The sequence below is a fragment of the Procambarus clarkii genome, chromosome 59 (genome assembly GCF_040958095.1).
Source record: "Procambarus clarkii isolate CNS0578487 chromosome 59, FALCON_Pclarkii_2.0, whole genome shotgun sequence".
NCBI lineage: Eukaryota > Metazoa > Arthropoda > Malacostraca > Decapoda > Cambaridae > Procambarus > Procambarus clarkii.
In genome coordinates this window covers 15,247,876-15,271,232 of record NC_091208.1, presented here as the reverse complement: position 1 = coordinate 15,271,232, position 23,357 = coordinate 15,247,876, and the positions used below count along the sequence as shown (strand labels likewise).

The window sequence follows — 23,357 nt, the reverse complement described above, 5'->3', positions numbered from 1 at the left end:
GTTTTGGTCGCCGTACTTGAACGTGTCCAGCAAAGGATGACCAAGTTAATTCCCCAAATTAGAAATCTTTTATATGAAGAAAGATTAACAAATTTTAAATTGCATTCATTGGAAAGGCGAAGAGTTAGAGGTGACATGATAGAGGTTTACAAGTGGATGAATGGACACAACAAAGGGGATATTAATAGGATATTAAAAGTATCAACACAAGACAGAACACGAAACAATGGGTATAAATTGGATAGATTTAGATTTAGGAAAGACTTGGGTAAATACTGGTTCGGTAACAGGGTTGTTGATTTGTGGAACCAATTACCGTGTAACGTGGTGGAGGTGAGGTCCCTCGATTGTTTCAAGTGCGGGTTGGACATGTATATGAGTGGGATTAATAGGCCTTCTGCAGTTACCTTTATTCTTATTTTCTTATGGTGCCCTTCAGCACGTACACCACCCAAAGAGGGGGCAGGAGAGGGGGCACAGGCAACCCACACTGGTCCCAGGGAGGTGTACGTGAGCCCCTCACCACGGCAAGGAGGCACCACGGAGGGGGGGTTAGCAAAGGGAAACCTCCATATAAGCAGAGTTACAGGCTTCTAATTCCTCGCTAACATTGAGAAAACGAATTTGGGACATCTGCCGTCAGTAACACATCAAAGTTTCTACACATGAAGTCTTGAATTATATATTTTCAATGCATATAATGCTTTAAAGATAAAACCACACCGAATATGTGCTTATTTGTGAATAAAGTACCTTGCGAGATGTTTGAACATTTCTAATGAAACAAATGGGAGTAAAATAGCTGTTGTGTCATTTATCGACTTGACGAACACGTGACAATTACAAATGGGGTATAGCGCAAACGCAGTCTCCCACTAAAACAAAAATACGCACCAGCGTTAACCACATTTGGGCTAATGACAAGAGTCAGCGCCATCGGAGTACAATAGTTTTTCCTTGGCCTGGGAAAACGGCCTTCGGGTTCACTGTCTCCTATGCCAATTCAACAATACAATAATATACAGGATGAGATACTCATTAGGGTGAGTCTTGAAGTGGGGACAGCTGAAGAGAAGTTTTTTTTTTTTATTTTTTTTTATTTTTACATGCAAGCATGCAAGATAAAGACAGTAAATACAATAAAATATCAGTGAAAACAAAAACAAAATACAGAAGCTACCGGCCAGAAGGACCGACAGCACAGGACAATAATTAGCAAAAATGGAGGAACAGCATACATCAAGACAAATTAAAGAACAAAAACAATAACAAACAAGCAATATAATGTAAGCAAATAAACAAAACAAACAAACACTGGCCAGAAGGACCGACAACAAAACACATCAAAATTTAGAAAATGAAACATAACAAGACAATGCACACACAAACAAATCATAAATATAAACAAAGGGAAAATTAAAAAGAAAACACAATACAACAAGGTAATTCATGAAGAGAATACACACTCTGCAAAACACCGGCCAATCAGCGGACATACTTGCCCGGGAACAAAGCCCGGGAGAAACGCACATTGAACGCCTCCCAACGTAACCACCCCCAAGGGTCTCGTACACCCACCGGGATGCCATGTCATCCAGAACCCTAGCTACAAACACTCGCAAGCAGGGGACCCAAATGGTATCACTCCTGACGCGAGTAACTGCCACAATCCCCCACATCAAGGGAACACCCCCACCATGAAATTCCTCCGGCTCATCATTCAGCAGTAACTCAGCAATCGCCGACCAGTGACTCGGTGGCATCACCGACGCCGGCAACACGTCCCCCAGGTCCCCAACACACACCCTCACAAGAGGGGGCTGGACATAGGACACCACCACCGGGGCACCAGCGGCCACGGGCACACCACCAGACGACTGCAGGGAACCAGGGCAGCGCGCATCCTTCTGTAATGTCACAACCAGGCCACACCCAGCACCAGCAACCACACCATCCCTGGGAGCGGGAGCCACCACCTCCCACTGCGGAGAATCCCCAGGTGGAGAAGGAACGGAAGGCACCCCCGAGACTCGGGCACCAGCATCAGCAGGCACATGAACCTCTGCCACCACCAACCGTGAAGACAGGGACACATCCGGTTCCACACCGTCAACTCCCAAGGACCCACAGTCACCGAATTCCCCAATATCGGCCCAGGCAGACGACGAACGCCAGGAACGCTTGGGCTCCGGCCGGAGATCGTTAGAAACGGAAGCGGACCCAAAAACACAGGTCCCACCAGCTGGACGAACCGACGCCAGACGCAGAACGGCAGCAGCCTCCACCACAGGGGGAACTGGCCCACACACAGCAGGAGGCTCCGCAGCCACCCCAGCACCCAGCACATCCGGGACCCGAGGCGAGAACACAGGGCCAGGTGCAGCAGCCGAAGACGAGGGAAAAGGCGGCGGCGCGTCACAATGATCACTAGGAAGGCCTTCAGGAGCAGCGGAGACAGTGACAGGAGCACATAGACCATCCGATGGCACTGCAAGACCCGGAGGAGAGTCTGTAACAACCGGAGGAACGTCCGGCGACGTAGGGAGAGCCGCATCTGCTAACTGAACGCTCGCCTCTTCATCCCTGGAGACCTCCTCCAGAGGGAGCGGTGGGAAATCTTCTTCCCGGAACAAGTTGACTGGAGCAACCGGATCCGCAGTACATCCGGCAGCCTGATGCCCCAACATGCCACACCGGAAACAAGTACGGGGTTGCCGGGCATAATACACCCGCACGTAGTACCCTAAAAGTCGGACAGAGGATGGAATGTCCGACCTCAGGCGCATCCCGAGGGTACGAATGTTCGTCTTCAACCCCGCATAAATTCCAGAAGACAGCTTGTGCATCCTCACACTGACGACGGAGCCAAATCTCTGGATGAAACGCCGGAGAAGGGACTCAGGGAATTCCATGGGGGCCCCATGGACGCTCACATACGTCACGGCACCACTCCGATCAGATATGGCCACAGAACCAGTGCCATCCAACAACTTCAAGGTACGGCCCTCGTACCGCCGGAGAAATCTATGGTACGCCTCCTCACCCACAAACTTGATAACCACCCGGCAAGCAGTCACCAGCTCAACCCCGTAGACCTCCTCGACCGGGACATGTAGCACGTCACACATGATCTGCTCAATGAGAGGATACCCTGCACGGCAGGTAAACTCCAAACCCACAGAGTTTACCCTCTCAACAGTGGGAAGATGGCCGCTCATCGTAAAAGCGCCACGTCAACACCAGGCAGGGACAGCAGGGAGGGTAGAGACACCCACCCCCTGCTGGCGAAAACTGCAACCTCCCCAAACTGCCGGAGCGGTCAGACGACACGTCTGCACCCTACGGTAGCTCAGGTGGGACTCACTGAAGAGAAGTCGTTGAAAGGAAGTGCTGACGTTGTAGAGAAAGAGCCAGGGTTTGACCCAGCTGCGTGTCTGGAATTAATGCTGGAACAACCCCACAACTGGCTAGGCTTTGAGTCGGGTCAGGAAAGGGCAACAATGATAGTGCTTCTTTATGCTAGGTGTTGACAATCCAACTTCAGGTGGTGTCTTGAGTCTTCATTCTTCTTTATTCTTCTTCTCAGTACATCTGAGTCTTCTTTCTTCTTGATTTGTGTGATCATCAGATGGGCTTTCTTGTACTCCGTGAAGTCCTTTTGGAATAGTTTGGGTAGATGTGTAGATTCGTGACATTCTGTGAGAATGGTACAGAAAGGAACCAGATCTCCTTGGCTGTTTCTGGATCATTCTGCACATGTTCTTCATAGCTCGTGTTAAATATACAGACGGCTGGTAATCCGTCTGTAATCAGGAGATCCAATTGTTGAATCTTCACGTAGTCAATATAGGGCATTGACCGCATCAGAGTTAGGCGAATACACCAATTCTTGGGGAGGTGAGTGTGCTTCAATGTCAACCGGGGCAGTAGAGTCATCATCAGAAGACAGTTAAAGGTCTGCAGGAGTATCTGGTGTAGGTGCTGATAAAGCTGATGTAATCACAGGTACAACTGGAGTAGTAGGTTGGTCTGGAGTGGCAGTATGCATAGATGTCGCAGGATCTGTAGCAGGTTGTAGAGGGTGGGCGTCAGCAGACAAGGATACCTGCCAGTGCAGCTGGAGAGATGGTGATTTCAGAGGCTGAAGTAGTATTAGTAGCTAAAATCGTAGTGGTGGCAGTGGTTGAAGCTGCAGTCATGAGGAGTTCCTCAGGAACATTAAATGTTGGTAGACCATTAGCAACGTAGAATAAGTTTATAAGTCGTACGAATTCCTTGTAGTTCGTGACTGCCAATATTTCAGCCAGGCGTAAAAGTCCAAAGACGGTGCTTAGTATGAGTGGTGTTGGGGGCCAGCAACAAGGCTGGCTTGATGATTGGCCAGAGAGATTATGGCTGTTGCGGCCGAGTCGATGAATGATTGGCGGACTAGAAGCTAGTTTTTGGTTTTTGACTGGCTGCATGTAGCTCCTGCACCACCAGGAAGCTCCAAAAAGTTGGCGGTTAGCACGTTGATGGTTGGCTAGTGCACCGCGAGTGGTGTTGATCTGTCTGGCGTCAGACATCTTGATTTCTGCAAGTCTTCGGGGGCACTCAGTGGCGACGGCAGTAGGTCCGACATCACAGAGAAGGCAGTGTAGATATTCGTTAGTGCAGTCTGAGAAGTGGTGCTTCCCGGCATACATGCTGCACCATTGCTCCTGGAAATTGAACATCTTTGTTAAGTTTGTCTATTAATAGCACTCCTATGCTGATAAGTATGCTAATATGTAAAAAAACATTCAACCTGCGCCTGACACGATTGGGTACCACCACGCTTACAGCAATATTTATGTTAGTGCCCCCACCTCGAATTAAACTGTTGTTTAAACATTAATTTTATTTGTTTTGGAGTTTATTATTAATAAACTTGATACAAAAAATTATTTAAATACAATAAAAAATCAAGACATGAATTCATTTCAGTAGTGATATGAACAACTCTGAGTGCTTCGAGTTGCCTATTTAAATATTTTTTTTTTTTTTTTTTTTTGAGATATATACAAGAGTTGTTACATTCTTGTACAGCCACTAGTACGCGTAGCGTTTCGGGCAAGTCCTTAATCCTATGGTCCCTGGAATACGATCCCCTGCCGCGAAGAATCGTTTTTTCATCCAAGTACACATTTTACTGTTGCGTTAAACAGAGGCTACAGTTAAGGAATTGCGCCCAGTAAATCCTTCCCGGCCAGGATACGAACCCATGACATAGCGCTCGCGGAACGCCAGGCGAGTGTCTTACCACTACACCACGGAGACACCCAAACATACGAATTTCACTTCATTTACATCGAATGACGAATTAACTAAAGTGTTAGAGTTTGTCCTACCTACAATTGTACCGTTTTCTGTTCTGCGATAGCAGTTTGATGAAGGACTTATCAAATCCTAAATTCCTATTATCAATGAGACCTGGTTTTTCTTATACAAGATAAATGAGATATATACAAGAGTTGTTACATTCTTGTACAGCCACTAGTACGCGTAGCGTTTCGGGCAAGTCCTTAATCCTATGGTCCCTGGAATACGATCCCCTGCCGCGAAGAATCGTTTTTTCATCCAAGTACACATTTTACTGTTGCGTTAAACAGAGGCTACAGTTAAGGAATTGCGCCCAGTAAATCCTCCCCGGCCAGGATACGAACCCATGACATAGCGCTCGCGGAACGCCAGGCGAGTGTCTTACCACTACACCACGGAGACTACTATCTTCTTGATAGTAGGTGTAATTTGCATGAAGGGTTCGACCGTCGATGACTGCACCAGTAGAGATGTTGGGAGACGCATGTATGTGGAGAATAATAAGAGTTTCAAAAGTGCTTGTTGCTTTGAGCTGTAGATAGAGAAGCGACAACAAGAACAGAGGCATATTTTAGAGGGAGACTTGGCACACTGTAGTGGGGTACATGGTGTTTAAGGCGTTGCTAGTTGATCTACAAGGTCAGTATGGAGTATACCACAACACGCTGGAACCCAATGGATAGAAAGTACAAAACACGGAACATAAACAAAGTCAAGGCACACAACCATATGCCTGACGGGCCCACAGCAGACATAACAAACGGGAGACGAGAGCAAGCAACGCCATACCTACTCATACTTCTCCGGAAAGTCTGCCACCTGAAACCGGAGACAGTACGCTTCCCAAAGACACTCGATATCAGGATGGACTGGCGCACGAAGACACACCATGATCTATGGAACCCCGGACATAAAAACGGGTACACGAGGTATCCAAATAATAGATGGGCAGAGGGATTGTCAACACCCGTTCCCACTGTAAGGGCGCCTCGCTAGTACGTATTTCATCGAAAACATCTTCACCATCAGGCCGGCCATCCTGGATACGAACCCATGACATAGCGCTCGCGGAACGCCAGGCGAGTGTCTTACCACTACACCACGGAGACACACAAACATACGAATTTCACTTCATTTACATCGAATGACGAATTAACTAAAGTGTTAGAGTTTGTCCTACCTACAATTGTACCGTTTTCTGTTCTGCGACAGCCGTTTGATGAAGGACTTATCAAATCCTAAATTCCTATTATCAATGAGACCTGGTTTTTCTTCTTGATAGTAGGTGTAATTTGCATGAAGGGCTCGACCGTCGATGACTGCACCAGTAGAGATGTTGGGAGACGCATGTATGTGGAGAATAATAAGAGTTTCAAAAGTGCTTGTTGCTTTGAGCTGTAGATAGAGAAGCGGCAACAAGAACAGAGGCATATTTTAGAGGGAGACTTGGCACACTGTAGTGGGGTACATGGTGTTTAAGGCGTTGCTAGTTGATCTACAAGGTCAGTATGGAGTATACCACAACGTGCTGGAACCCAATGGATAGAAAGTACAAAACACGGAACATAAACAAAGTCAAGGCACACAACCATATGCCTGACGGGCCCACAGCAGACATAACAAACGGGAGACGAGAGCAAGCAACGCCATACCTACTCATACTTCTCCGGAAAGTCTGCCACCTGAAACCGGAGACAGTACGCTTCCCAAAGACACTCGATATCAGGATGGACTGGCGCACGAAGACACACCATGATCTATGGAACCCCGGACATAAAAACGGGTACACGAGGTATCCAAATAATAGATGGGCAGAGGGATTGTCAACACCCGTTCCCACTGTAAGGGCGCCTCGCTAGTACGTATTTCATCGAAAACATCTTTACCATCAGGCCGGCCATCCTGGTCAACCTCGCCATGCATGTCTGCAGCGGGCTGCACCACAGAAGGAGGCACGTCAGGGGGCAACACCACAGGGGGCCACATCTGGAGCAATAGCCATAGCATCGGGCACCGGCACAGAAACCGCGCGATGGATATCCTTCCTGAGGACCACCAAAAGGCCCAGGCCCACATCACCTTCTGCACCACCACCACAGGACGAAGGACTACCCCCACTGCAGGGAAACCCCTGCAGGAGAAGAAACAGAGGTTAACGGAGAGACATTATCACTAGCGGCAGCAACAGGCACGTGAACCCCCTCCACCATCGTCACAGGTGAAACCGCTGTCCTGGGTACCAACCCATCGACACCCGAAAACTCACAAGCATTAAACTCACCCACATCGGCCCAGTCAGGAGGAGTGAAACGCTGCAAGTGCTTGAAACCCGGCTGCACATCGTCAGAGCCGGAAGCATGGGAAGCACAGGAGGGGCGCACACAGCGCAAGACGTCAGCAGCCACGACGACAGGGATGGACCGGTCCCAACACAGCAGGAGGTCTCACCTCCACATAACCCCCCCCCCCCCTCCCAGCACAGCCGGGACAAGCAGAGAGGACAGAGACGCAGAATCCACAGGAGAAGGCAGATGATCAGGTGCAGAAGACGAAGAAGCTGGAGATAGAGAGGGAGCACCTGGGAGATTTACAGCAGCACCAGGAACGCCGCCAGCGGCAGTACACCCAACCGAGGATGGCACAACCACCGGAACACAAGCCCCACCAGGAGCAGGCGCACCATCCAACACAAGGCACGTCACATCAGCCAAGGGCACGTCCACAAATGCATCCGCCAGGTCCCCCACTACAGCCAGAGGCAGGAAATCTTCCTCACGATTCACTTGAGGGACGACAGCTGCCGAACAAGCAACAGCTAGGTGGCCTGACAACCCACAGTGAAAACAGGTGCGAGCTAGGCTGATGGGCATAGTAGACCCAGATGTAATATCCTATGAGCCGCACCGAGGACGGGATTTCTGCCCGCAGCCACGTTCCCAGAGTGCAGACACTAGTCCAGATGCCCCTAAGCTGCCCGGAGGAAATCCTATTGAGCCTCACACTCAAGACAGCACCAAACTGCCCAAAATATCGCTGCAGCAGCTCCTCCGGGAATTCTAGGGGCGCACCATTCACGCTGACCAAAATGAGGGCCCCACTGCGGTTTGAGACAACCACCATACCAGCAGCGTCTAGCAGGGGCAAGGACCGCCCCTCGTAACGCTGTAAAAACACCCTGTAGTCTTCCTCTTCCGCCAATCTTCACAATAGCCCGATGTAAAGATATCAATTCAACACAGCCATGGAGACTTGCAGCATATCACACAACTAATTCCACGGTAGGATAATCGGCCTGTCCAGTAAATTCCAGGCCCACCAAACGAGTTTGCAAAACGAGGGGAAGGGGGGGGCCCCCCAATCACACAAGCCACGTCAACAAACGACGAGTGTTCACCAACAACCACGCCGGGCAACTACTGGAGCACAGGTGGGCACCTACACACCCCCTGCTGGCAGGTGGCGAACTCCAATAAGAAGTGCAATTATTTTTTTTTTCATTTTTGTATTTAAATACAAGGATTCTCCTACAAAGACTATTTTCAACCTTCACTGAAAATAAAGATTGCAGAGAACCACATTTTATCAGTGTTGAAATATTGAATAAAGTATAATGTAAGGGAGGAAAAAATAATCTTGAGAATTGTATGGCCCATTAGGTAAGTACGGATCGTGAATGCCTCATATGGGGTATTAGGTAGGACTGGTATTACGAGCTATGCATGCCTGTACCTCCTCTTGGGTGGCATAATCTTCATCGATCAATCAGTTACTGGTAGGCTGGAGTTGTGCTCTAGCTGTTGTGAGGTGCAGACGTGTCGCCTGGCCTCTGTGGTGGTTGGGGTGTTTGCCGCTTTGGTCGGCAGGGGGTGTGGGTGTCTCTACCCTCCCTGCCTCCCAAAATTACCCTCCTGGTTGGTGTGGACGTGGCGATTTTGCGATGGGCGGCTATCTTCACCCTGTTGTGAGGGTTAACTTCATGGGATTGGAGTTTACTGGACGTGCAGGGTATCCTGTTGTGGAGATGGTCATGTGTGACGTGCTCCATATCCCGGTAATAGAAATCTAGGGTGTTGAGCTGGTAACTGCTCACCGTGTAGTTATCAAGTTTGTGGAAGAAGCGGCGTACCGTGACTTTCTCCGGCGGTACGAGGGACGTACCTTGCAGCTGCAGGGTGGCACCGGATCACCTCATTCTTTGGGGCACACGTGAGGAACACAAATGCGAACAATCCTGAATGGTCCCCAGGATTATTTGCAACTGAAAACTCAACTGAGTTTTCACAAACGCAACTGAGTCACTTCTGGGGTGTGAGTTTTCAGTTGCAAATAGTCCTGGGACCATTCAGACTTGTTCGCATTTGTGTTCTTCACGTGTGCCCCATAGAATGCGGTGATTTGATAAAATACTATGCCCAAGATTACCATCAAAGTGCCATCGGCGGGGGGGGGGGGGGAGGTTCAAATAGCTTCGGCTATCACCTCATTTTGACCGGTCATGATGGTCGAGTGGATAAGGTGTCCTGTACACACCAGTTGCATTGTGTTCCTGGCAGTATGGGTTCGAGTCACTTCTGGGGTGGATATATATATATATATATATATATATATATATATATATATATATATATATATATATATATATATATATATATATATATATATAATATATATATATATTGTTGCTTTTTGCCAAATTATCTTGTTAATGATGTTCCTGTTTTGCTGGCGGCCCTTCGAGCCGGTGGTTATGTGCTTTGTTGCATTGTTTTCGGTCCTTCAGGCCGGTGCTTCCTTGTTGATTTGTTTAATTAATCTGTTACTATGTTTTGTTTTCTTGTCTTTCTTTGCTTGCATGTTTATATTGTTTTCTGTTTTGTTGTATTTATTTGCATGCGTGCATGTAAAAAAAATAAAAAAATTAAAAGTTACTGGTAGGTGAGTAATCTCACTCATCCACGCTCTCATCCTTCTGCTCACCCGCATTAATTTATTTTATTTTATTTTTTTTTATTTTATCTATATATACAAGAGTTCTTACATTCTTGTACAGCCACTAGTACGCGTAGAGTTTCGGACAAGTCCTTAATCCTATGTTCCCCAGAAAACGACACAGAGAAAAATCGTTTAACAACCAGGTACCCATTTTACTCCTGAGTTACTGGGGCTACAGTTAAGGATTTGCGCCCAGTAAATCCTCCCCGGCCAGGATATGAACCCAGGACAAAGCGGTCGTGAAACGCCAGGCGAGTGTCTTAACCGCTACACCACGGGAATTGTTAACTACTGATTAAAAAGTCCTGCGCCGCCCTCCCTACCAGCTGGGCACACGCTCTCCCCTGTCTGCTAATCTGACCATCCTCACCAGGGGGTCTTGACACCCCCGAAAAATGGGTGAATTTTAATTACTGCAAATTATAGAGTATACACAATCATTTAACTTTAATAGCCGAGTTGGAATTTATAGATTAATTTGGTTTAGTATAATTGATAAGACATGAGACATTTAAGATGTAAAATCTTTAAATGCAAATGAGTTTGATGGACTAGATATCTTAGTTATTTCGCAGTAATATAGTCTAGTAAATATTAATAATAATACGACTTGTGGTATTATTACTCTTCCATTCAATTCAAATTTAGATGCAATCTATGGTTAGGCCCGAGGACAGGGTCGAAAGTCAAGTGAGCTCATTGTCTGAAATTGTCTCATTGAGTGTCTGGGACGTGAGGGCGGTGACAAGTGTTGTCAGGTATTGCTAACAGGTGGTTGTAGTAGGCAAGGGTGGTAAGTAGTTCTGTAGGTGGTGTTGGTAAGTGGGGTTGGTAAGTGGCGCTGTAGGTGGTGCTAGTAGGATGTGGAGGATCATGGTGATGAGGTATTGTGGTGGAGGATCAAGATGATTAGGATACTGTGGTGGGTGGTGGCATGTGTAGCCCAATACAATACATCTAAGTGGTACTCATCAACTCTAGAGACTAAACCTCTGTGGATATTAATACCTGATTATGGAACCTAAGGATCTGTGACTAGAGATAAAAATAAACCTTCTAAGGTTATCCTAATTATTATGTCTACGAATCCTTACACTAGAAAGAATAGGAGTTTACTACGTACAAAACACGACTGTTTAAAACTAGTAAGACAGGGTGTAAGAGCTAGAGTCTCTAAAAAATATAGTTAATCCTTATACAATCTCTTCTCGCGTCGATATGATCGCGGTCGGAATATCGCACTGGGTCATCAAAGTTTACTACGTACAAAACACGACTGTTTAAGCTACTAAGACACACCACGGGGTGGGTATGGTGTGCAGAATAAAAAAGACAGTGAATCATCCTTACCCGAGAACAGCGCGGGTATGGTGACGCACGCGTAAGGTTGCACGCACCTACACCCACCCCAAGTGCATCGATTACGCTCATCTTGCACGGTCACACGCCATCCGTCTGTCTTTACATACTCAGAACGTAGGGGGCCCTCGTCGACGTCAATCTCGAGGTAAACGGTCACCCACACACGGATCGCGCACACATCTTCTCGATTTGTGGGCGATTAAACACGCTTATCCAGCTCACTCATCCATCTTCACCGATTGAGGGGACGCTCTACATCGTCAATTTACAATGTTTGTGTGCCCTCTGAAGGATGCATAACATAGAAGAATATCACTTCTGTAAGGAATTCATGTCCTTATTTTTTTTATTGTATTTAAATTATTTCTTGTATCAAGTTTACCAATAATAAATTCCAAAACAAATAAAATCAATGTTTTAAAGGACAATTTAATTCGAGCACGGCACTAACATAAAGATTGATGTAAGAGTGGTTAGGTGTTGGTTGCGTGTCTAAAGGTGTCGGCGTACTTCTTTAGTACAAAAAAAACACATTTATCGTGAAGGTTCTTTTTCTAAGACAAGGCTCAACATTGCACTCAGGTGGCCCTGAGTGCAAGTGAGTTTGGCCCTTAGTGAGTTTGCACTAACCCCATTTGTAATTGCGTTGTGTTCAAGTCGGTAAATGATTCAACAGCTATTCTTCTCCCATTTGTTTCATTAGGTAATGTTCAAACTTCTCGCAAGGTCCTTCATTCACAAATATGCACATATTTAATGTGGTTTGATCTTCTAAGCATTATACCCATTGAAAATGTACCTTTCAGTCATAAAGAGTAATGCTTTCCCAACATGTGTAGAAACTTCTTTGTGTTACTGACGGGAGCCGTCCCAAATTCGTTTTTTCAATGTTAGTGAGGAATTGGAAGCCTGTAACTATGCTTATATAGAGGTTTCCCTTTGATAACGATTAACCTTCGTCCCCAGGATGCGAGTCAATTGCGCTACATGGTCACCTGACTCAACATTCAATAATTGCGTCTTCGAAATACAATGATAAGAAGGACAGACGACTCTGGGGAGGTCTGTACTCAAATGGAAGAAAGTACTTGCAGCAGTGTCGAGCGAGCATTAGTTTGCCTGCCTGCTTTTCCAGTTTCTGGCCAGGTAAAGCAATAACTTTTTAATTCAAAAGGTTTCCTCGTCCTATGTCCTTTAGAAGCAGACTACGAAATTTGCCTCGACAATCTTAATTTGTTTTTTGCTGTGCGTTCCACTTGATTGCCTTGCCTCTTTGTTCACTGCTTTGTTGTATTTAAAACACAATATGTGTGAAATATCTTGTACTTTTTTATCAGTGTGAAAGAGGAGAGTGATAATAGTTAAAGCTCCTTCGTTTCTTTGAGATGCATTTAGCTCTCTCAATGAACTTGTGCCACATAGTCTTTCTCTTCATGTTTTACTGTTTAAAAGTCAAAACATGAGAAAAAAGGCTGCTGCACCTAACCCAAAGTTTAGATGATTATACGTTATGCGGCGCCAATATCCTGATCGTTGTATCAAGAACAGGTAAAAATATTGGCGTATCTGCTTTCCCAGTCATTGATTATTCACAATTAAGAGCCCTGATAATACTGACACGTAACATGAAGGTTTTTTAAATGTAGACTGTTGGTGTGAATTAGTGAACGTAATTAAACAACTATAACGTCAATGAACCCTGGCCCATATTGGTGTGGAACGGTGTATTACCAGTGCCTGTAAATTCGCCAAATATCGGTGATAGTCAGCCTTTGGTCATAGTCAAGCGAAAAAATACCTTGATTAGTGACAGAATCTCAGGAGAGTTGCTCGTACAAAACTTATCTGTCGTTGTTAAGTGGGATCTTATAAGTGCTAACAGAACACTTACCAGAGAAATAGGGGATTATTTTAGACTGATATAAATTATTAGTAATAATTTAAATAGAACAAAAAACATTGCGTATTTTGTACTTTCCTACGTGTGACCCCTCTAAATAGTAGTTTTGCTAATGAAACACGTTTTGTATTATGCATATATAATATTCGATATATTTTACATAACGCGAATATTATGTCTTCCCTCGAGGAGAGGACTGATCCTAGATTTGATTGTTGCCGCCGGAGGTGGCTAGTTTATTGTGCACCCCATACTCATCCTGTGAGCGGTAGCGCAAAAAGGATTACAGAGGGCACAAAAGGTCTTTATCAAACTTCAAAGGAGATTATTACATTAACAATTTCATCTATCCTTCACACCTTATAATTACAATGTCAGCTAGTTACAGAGAATGTTCTATTTCACGAGCTATATTTTTACAGTAAGTCATTATACATTAATGGTAGGTCTTATCGCTAATACATAATCCGATCCTAGAGGCATTGTTATTCCAGGTCACCCACGACAAAGTTAGAGCAAGTCCTTACAGCACTTCCCCCATGATCCAGAAACCGGTTAAATGTCAAGGACTCTACACAAGGATCGTATTAGACACTTGGCCGAGAAGCGATAAGAATCGCCAGCTGTTACAAATGTACGACTGCCAAATGTTGTCCGCATGCTACAAGTGTGTATGTTTAAAAAGGATTAACAGTCACGATTGTGCATAAACGTGGGAGTATTCGGGTCACAACGGAAAAGTCCCGGGTTCGTTTGCCGGGGCAGGACATGAGTGCTTGGGCAGCGCTCCTTTTCACCTGATGCCACTGTTCACCTTGCAGTAAATAGCTACACCTGGGAGTTAGGTATCTGCTGGCGTGTGTTGCATTAAGGGGAATGACCACCTGACACCATTGTTCAGTAGGAGGAGGATTAGTGAGAGTTGCCAGATGGGGTAGTAATTATTTAATTTCGTAAGACAGATAATATAATTTAACTTCGTTTCTTGTGTGCATGTTCATTGGTATGTACGTACCCAATTGAAGAAGACTGATGGCGGCAGTAGACGAGTGAAAATATTATGTTAATAACAAGAGAGGATCTTGCGTGAATAGTTAAAGTTTATGAATTTATTTTGCAAATACAAATATCTAACAGATTGCTTATTTACTGTTATTTTTTGTATTTTTTGTCGATTTGCTCTGATTGACTATTCCAACTAGTTTTTTTTCTTCACAGGTGGGTACTAGAACAGACGTCTGCTGAGTCATGTTAGCAGGCTGAGACCCGTCGCCTCCCAGAGCTTATGGCGAGCCTTACCCACTATATGGGTAGTTTCCTGACAGGGTCCTGACAGCTGAGTGGACAGGACTCGGGATTCGTAGCTCTAAGGTTTTGGGTTTGATCCCCGGTGGTGGCGGAAACAAATGGGCATCTCTCACCCTGATGACCTTGTTCACCTAGCAGTTATCTGGTACGCGGGAGTTAGACAGCTGCTCCTGGCTGCTTCCTTGGAATGTGTAACAAAAATGAGGATTGGGCTGAAGGGGGACATTAAGACACAATATCATCTTAAGATAACCTTCCCTGGAAGGTTACCTGCCAATCGTTTGACAACTTGGTACACAATGCTGGATGAAAAGAGGAGTACAGTTAAGGATTAGTGCCTAATGAATCCTCCCCAGCCACGATGCGAAATTTTGTTCTATTTGTGAATAATAACTTGCGAGAATTAACTATTTATTTTTCAGACATATTTAGAAATACGTGACTCACCAGCCAGCCACAATTGTCTTAGCCCAAGAACTGTGCTGCCAACATTACGTGCAAGAACTGTGCTTTCAACATTGCGTGCAAGAACTGTGCTTTCAACATTGCGTGCAAGACATGTGCTGTGAACATTGCATGCAAGAACTGTGCTGGCAACTTTGCTTGCAAGAACTGTGCTGTCAACATTGCGTGCAAGATCTGTGCTGTCAACATTGCATGCAAGAACTATGCTGGCAACATTACGTGCAAGAACTGTGCTTGTGGGGTAATCCTAGCAGGCAGCATTTGCTTCTAATTTTTGAATATTTATTTATTTTTTATTTTAATTGATATTTATTATTACTTCAAATAGTGAACTGTATTTAAGATTCAGCCTGCACATAGGAGGGAGGGGGGGTTGGTAGATGTGCACAGCTTATTCCTCATTTGGTGGAGATAAATAAGCAATATACATATACAGTTAATTTTATAGTTAATAAATATGCATAGTTTATACCACATATGGTGGTACAAACAGGCTACAGTCTAAGGTTAGAACTACACAATATTATTGTAAACATGAGTTAATAAAAAGTTAAATGGGTGGACTTAGCTGTGGTGTAGCTATAGCCAGTATTTTCAGTGAGAGCTGTTACTTAATCATCGAATTAGGATGTGACACATATGGTCTAGTTGCTGGGCCATGTTATGGCATCTGTAGGGCACCCAGATCATGCATGGAAGCATCACAATTTCTTACTGGTGGTCAGCTCAAGTAATATCTCCAGGTCACACGCTTACCTGCCAAATGAATGGGTTTTAAGAAATGTACAAAACATACAGGTGTGACATGCAATGTTGGTGTAATGATGATGAGTAAAGAAACTAAGCTCACTTGGGTTGGGGTGAAGCCCTATAGCATAACTGAAATGTTACTATCTAAGAATATTAGGCCTTCTAAAGATAGATATAATACAAGTCGGATACTATGGTACTCCCGTTGTTGTAGAGGTTGCTGTGGCATTACACTGTGGGATTGAATAGTCTATCGTATGTGATGCATGTCTCTATACCTTCAGGGAGTACTCTAGTCTCTGTTTACATTCTGACACCAAGACAATGTTATGGTTACAATATTCCTTTTCGTTCCAACTCTGTCTTATGAACTTAGGGAGGCAATCTATATTTTATGGTATATTTCATTAAGTGAAATGAAAGCATAAACAACAGTTTATTATCGAGTCTAATGTTTAAACTGTTGGTTTAAAGAATATGAGATGTGTTTAAATACCTTTTGACGACATCACAGAATATCCCATTCTCTTTAAACTTTCTGTGGCTAACTATGCTATGTTGACATGTTATGTGTCGGATTTCTGACATAATTCCGGGAGCGGAGAGGGGGGGGGGAGGGTGCAAAATACGGGTCAAGGTCAAATAGTTAGGACTGTGAACACCTTATTCTTCTCTCTCTGAATTATAATGTGTGTTTTTTTTTAATTTGAGCTTGCATTGTTGTGCAGCAGTTCTTTCTGGACGCATGTCCCGTACTGGGGCTGTAGGTGTTGGATGTCTTTGAGCATCTTCCTTTCCTGCCAGTTCCAAAGGAACTAGTTTCTCTAAGGTCTAAGGTTGAGAGTAGTGTTGCCTCGGCACTTTACTTTCACTATTCACAAGATGCCTTGACGGTCTGGATGAACAAAGACTATTTGGCCTATAGGCCATTCTGGTCGTGGACCATCACAGAATAATGCCCCCAGGGTTCAAGTTAATTCTGTAGTAGGGGGTTGTTTGCCCCGTTATGTAAAGGACGAAGCAGGAGGTGGGTCGTCGATCAGGTTAAAGAGGTTGTGCGTATGTCTGGGTCTACTTAGGATGTTTCTGAGGAATGCGTCGTAATTGTCATGATAGGTGAGAATTCTTATGATCTGTTTCTTTCCCATAGTGTCCCAGGTTATGTTCAGAGCTGGAATGTTCACCCTCTCATGCAGGGGCCTCACTAGTGGTGAAGTCCTGCAAGTGGGTATCAAACACCCATCTCAGGGCCCTGTTCTGGGTACGCTGGAGTTTTTTCCTGTTTGTTGGTGCTGCAAGTGAGAGTGGGATCGGTGCATATGTAAGGAGTGGGAGAATGAGTGTTTTGTATAGATAGAGCTTGGGATGTATGTCTGAGGGGGAAGAGTTTTGATAGAGCTTTTGAGGCTATAGCTTTCTTGGGTGTTATCTACTATACCACTACTCAAATCACCTAGCTCCAAACTACATAGCCTCCTTAATTCTTCTCTCCCCTCTTTAGGGGGGGACCTGTTAGCTCCCGTTTTCTGGTGCCTTGGGTGGGGCACGATGCTGATTAGCAAATCCAAGACCACATCTGGTGTGAGCCTCCATGGCACACCCAGCTGAGGGCTGCTATTTCCGTGGGCGCGCCGAATGACGAAATGTTGTCACAAAGATCCGATTCCTTGCCTCCATTGCTTAGTCTTGGTCATAACGACTCAATGCCATGCAGCAGGGTCTAGCCCTGGCACTTTAGCTCATCCTGAAAACTCTTCCTCTCACCCCTACCAATTCTTCCCCTATCCCCACTTCCATGCTCACCCACTAGGGTATCTTGACCTATATTTAATTCATTCATTCATTGCCCCGTAATGATACTCCCTCAGAACTGTTAGGTATTCTTGAGTCCCTACGTCATTCCACCTCTCTCTGACATATGAAAGATCTTATGGTTCCTCGTTCGTTAGGGGCACTAGAGGTCTCAGAAGTTCTCCATGTATCTATATAAGATGGGATGGACTTAAAGGTTTACGTTGTGAAAAATCATCAGAGAGGTAGGTTGGTGGTCAGTTGTTGACTCGAGCTTCAATTTCTATTACAACGATTTGGAGCTCCTGTAAGTCAATCTTTTGTTGGTGTAGGGCTTTTTTTAGGCATCGTTTGACAGTGCCTATCATGCATTCAAAGAAGCCTTCGTGCCACGGTGCTCTGGTAGGCATGAATTTCCAGTGGCACTGCTGTTGATTCAGGGCAGTGCGCACCTTCGGGTGGTTCCAGACTTCCCTCAGACATGCTTTCACTGCCACTAAGTTGGACCCATTGTCTGAGATCATTAACTTAGGGCATTATCTATGAGCAACAAACCCGCGGAAAGCCTGTATGAATGTCTCGGCACTCATGTCGGGAGTCACTTCTAGATGTACTCCCCTTGTTGTGGCATAAGTGAATAGGCAGATGTACACCTTCACTGGGATCTTGTCCATGGTTCCTGTTAGTGCTAGAGCACCTGTGAAATCTACTCCAGTGGTCTCAAAGGGACGAAGATGAACAACTCGTTCCTTTGGGAGTGGTGGAGGTCCCGGATATGGACACACTCTGGCATCGTACCTCCAGCAGATTACTCAGGATTTAATTATGGACTTTATAGTCTGACGACCTTGAGGAGGTCTATTGTTGTCTTAAGTACCCTTACTTAAGTTAAGTAATATCTAGTACCCTACCATGCCACTTGTGTTTGTGTATGTGTAACACAATTAGCGTGCTTATTATGTGATGATGGGGAAGTTATATTGGATTTTTTACCTACAGATCTATGTTGGCATGCTTTAATCGGCCTCTGCACTATATTAGGTTATAACTGTTTGTGTCAAGCCAGAGACCCAGATCATTTTGAAGTATCTTAGGGGCGTTGCCAAAATCCATCTCGAATGTATCTGTTTGGGCTCTTTTGAGCCAGTACCTTAAGGGACTAGGGAACTGATGCTTGATTCCTATTTTCTTTAGTAAATCAAACACCACTTGTATGACACCTAGTAGTTTGTTCAGTTCAGAGTATCGATTAGGATCAATTACCAAAGTCCGAGGTGGTTCTAGATTCTCCGTGGTAGCAGTGACATTGGTCACAATGACTTGTGGCTTTTGTTCAGGCCACTGGTCACTGACTAGCCACTGAGGTCAATAGAACCACATCTCGGCTTTGGTTAATTGCTGTTGTGACGGTAAAGCGTTGGTGTTCGGCTGTTTCAAAAGCTGGGGGCAGGGCCTCGTCACATAACAAAAAAAAAGAGAAGTTTGTCCTTTCGTCTGTGGTAAGGTAATGGGAAGACACACAAAACACAAAGTATATAAACAATGAAATTTTAATTACTCTAGAAAACAAGACATGAATAAAGACAATCTCATAAAATTCAGGACAAGTCAACAAACAAAACAACAAGAATAATTACTGGCATGAAAAGTTACTCTAAGACAAGATGGCAAAAATAGTGATAGCAATATAAATCAATAAGTGAGGTGCTGGAATACTGGCTTCAAGCTGCCACCTCCCTTAGTACACGAAAGCCAAGGCTTAGTCTACTAGCGAGAGATGTCAACTCCAAGGAGCACAGAGATATTCTGAGGAGTACGGCGTGCTGCTGCCCAGACGACGACTCTTGGTGGTGGCGTGAGTGCAGGTGCGGCGAGACACCATCCAATCAGCAACAGGCAGGCGGAGTATGAGCAGTTTGCTGGTTACGGCGGCTGTGGCCGGTGTCAGGGTGTGCATGGTACGATTTGCTTCCTGGGCAAAACGTTTGGCGATACTGGTGGACATATCTTCTATATAGTATCTTGTACTTTAACGACGTAATGATGTAGGGAAGAGCAGGCTCAATCTCTCTTAAAAGAGGTTATCGTCACACTGTAAAGTCAGGCCTCTGAAGAGATAGTCAGCTGGATTCTCCTTGGTGGGTCATATCTCAGTTTGTACCATTGCTGACAACTCTCGTATTTCCTTAATGCGGTTACTCATGTAAGGATTTTTTCCGTTATTATTTCTCACCCACTGTAGTACTGCCTCATTATTTGTCCATGCCCCTGTTTCTTCAAAGTGGATGTTGCTTATGGCATTGATCAGATAATGAACCAATCTTACTCCTAACAGTAGGGCAGTTAACTCCAGTTATTGCAATGACCGTTTCTTCAATGGTGCCACCCTGGCCTTTGGTGGGAACAAATTGGCTTGCCCATTTGATACCAGAGAAGCAACTATGCCATAAGCCTTTCGTGAGGTATTGCAGAATACATGTAGATTAACTGGTTTATTTTCGTTTACTGTGTTCCGAGGGAACTTGACAGACTCTAAGATACTTAGATCCTTCACTAGCCCCTGCCACTTTTCTTGTAAGGCAGGTATTAGAAGATCATCCCAGCCTATCTTCTGTTGCCAGCATTCCTGCATTATTAACGTCCCATTTATCAAGATGGGACTTTATATTCCCAAGGGGTCGAAGGGTTTGCTGACTTGGGATAGAAGTTTCCTCAATGTTAGGTTGCTGGTATCTGGTTGCACCGATTTGATGGTCAACTGATTTGAGATTGTATCTCATGCGACACATAGTACATTTGTCTTCTATGGTACATTGTAGTCAGGAAATTCTGTTTCTATCAGTTGATTTAAACTGGTATTGTGGAAAACCTACGACTGGAGAGACATATTTGCCCCCAACAACTCTCAATTGGCCTCATGGTATATGTTCAGCAGTTTACTTTCACTGCTAGTTATTCCTTGGAAATTGTCCACATACAGGTTGTTGCTAATTTCAGTTTTATTTGGGGTTATTAGACTTCTTCAAGTGCCTGTGTAAGGTTGCTTGAAGCAGAAACGGTGAAGTGTGAAGAAGTAGCACTAAACAAAACTGATGCAAACATTTATGTGATTATTCACTGTTTGGATTGTTAGGATCCTTGATCCATAGGAACTTTGTGTAGTTATGGTCTTCTTCCTGGAGACCTACCCTAAGGAATGCCTTACAGATGTCGGCCGTGTATGCATAAGTCCTAATGCGGAACCTTAACAGCACGTTGTACAACCTTTGTGTCAGGCTTGGCCAAGTTTGAAGGCAATCATTCAATGAGGCACCATTTTGCCTGGTCTTGGCACTGCAGTTAAATACTATCCTTAGTGGGGTAGTAGTTGAATTTTTCAGTACTGGATGATGCAGCAAATAATGTACTTTCTTAGAGTTATCATTGGTAACAACTATGATAAATTTGTTATCGAGTTGTTGGATTATACCATGGTACAATTTCAAGTTTTCAGGTTGTCTATTTAAGTGCATTACCTGTGACCTTAATTGGTATTGTGCCATGCTGAGGATGATTCAGCTTCCACGATAACCTGACCCAGTATTGATTGTCCGTGTAGACAACTGAGACCAGGTATTGTTTGTAAGTCTAGTTATCATCTGGGCTAGGTTGCTCAGGGACAATCCCTAGAATTGCTAGATCCCATATTTTATGTAAGGAGGGGATCAAGTAACTAACTATACTATGTTAACATGTTATGTGTCGAATTACAGAAAGTACTGTCAACATTATGTGCAAGAACTGTGCTGTCAACATTATGTGCAAGAACTGTGCTGTCAACATTATGTGCAAGAATTGAGCATTTTGCTCACTGCTCAATAGTGAGTGGAGGTGCTAGATTGCCTTGTTGTAGTTTGTCAAGAGCGGCAGGTTTGAAGCAGTCATAGATAGTCTTAGGTGGCGATAAAATAATTTACGCCTCTACTGGCCTTGATGTTGTTTATTTGTGCTATGTTAGTGGTTTTGTAGAATGTAGAGACAGCCAAAGGTGACAATGTGTACCTCACCAGAGTACAACATCCTCAGACAGTGCACCATTCTGGCAGACTGACTGAGCTGCTCCGTGTAGTGTACTAGCTAATCACGGCAACATTGCAAGCCGGTGCTTAGTGGGTGAATCTGAAGGCCAGGTAAAAAACCTGTCCTGCCTCGTCTACAAAGCAAACACCGTACTGGTCCCCGAGGCTTTGCAACCCACAGTAGTGTGGATGACTCGCACCATCACAAGGCTCCCCAGTGATCAGCATGTATGAAGAGGAAGAAAATTTAGAAGAGGAGAGAGAGGGTGCGCCGACAGTCATGAAACATTCACAAAAGGTGATCTACCAGCATCTGGAAACAAAGAATGAAACACAAAAAATATTATAAATATTAGCTTCCCCTGAAAAACTGTATAGAAAACAACGACTACAGACGACCATGAGGGTGTGGGAGGACTAGCATGTAAAAAAGTATTGCTTCTTAATTACATGCAATACTTAATCAGTAGCTACAATGACATTAAAATTTAAAAAAAATTATACCTAAATCTTTCATAAAATTTTCAAATAACTTAAAATATTTTTTAATTTTATATACAAGCTTTCGTGTTTTTACAAAATTTATAATATTTTTATTCATATAGGAAACTTTCGCTTTACAATTATTCTGTTTGGAATAAATAAAAATTTTGAGTATAATAAATCACACGTAAATAGGCACTTTTCGCTAAAATAAGTTGCTCATCTCTCAGATACTTGTGAGCTGAAGTATTGAGGGCCCAAGGGAGGTTGATGTATTGAGGGCCCAACGGTGGCTGATGAAAGGTATATTGAGGGCCCAAATGTGTATTGAGGAGGTTGATGTATTGAGGGCCCAACGGTGGCTGATGAAAGGTATATTGAGGGCCCAAATGTGTATTGAGGGGCCCAAGGGTCAACTTGCCTAAAACAGTACATAGGTTCAACTACTCATATCTTACCTCATCCCTGAGAGAGGTCAGTCTTGTCTTGATGATTTGGCAGTATTTACATTTTTTGCAGTGCTAGGGTATATATTTATTTGATTTAAAAATTGGTTGTATCACAGTCTATTTCAATTCAAATAAAAAGTATGTTATGTTTAAATTAATATTATTATTTTTAATTTCATGAAGTTTTTGGGAAAAAATAATATCTTACAAAATATTAATTTTCTCCAATGTTTGGTTCTAAAAATTTTAAGTTCATTAGTAATATTTTTCATAGGTATCGTAAATTTTAAAGCAAAAATTTGTGTACCTAAAAACTGACGCCTTTTAGTCAGTTTTAGGTAGAAAAAGACCCAGAAAGTCTTATAAAATCTCTGGCTCAGGTTCAAATCTGGGAAGGCAGAAGCATTAAATTTGCAAAACTTTCCCCAGTCTGCCTCTTGTTGTTTCATTGAACATATT

The 23,357-nt window shown here is 44.2% G+C and overlaps 1 protein-coding gene and 1 long non-coding RNA gene across 3 annotated transcripts in view; both read left to right on the top strand.

Moving 5' to 3' along the window:
* The window catches only part of LOC123768084 (methyltransferase-like protein 27), a 116,111-nt gene that overhangs the window by 69,053 nt on the left and 23,701 nt on the right, over positions 1–23,357 (top strand). The window lies entirely within an intron of this gene.
* Positions 8,993–23,163, top strand: LOC138353673 (uncharacterized). Its single transcript, XR_011223236.1, has 3 exons — positions 8,993–9,251; positions 12,661–12,840; positions 14,813–23,163. It is a non-coding gene; the product is annotated as an uncharacterized lncRNA (long non-coding RNA).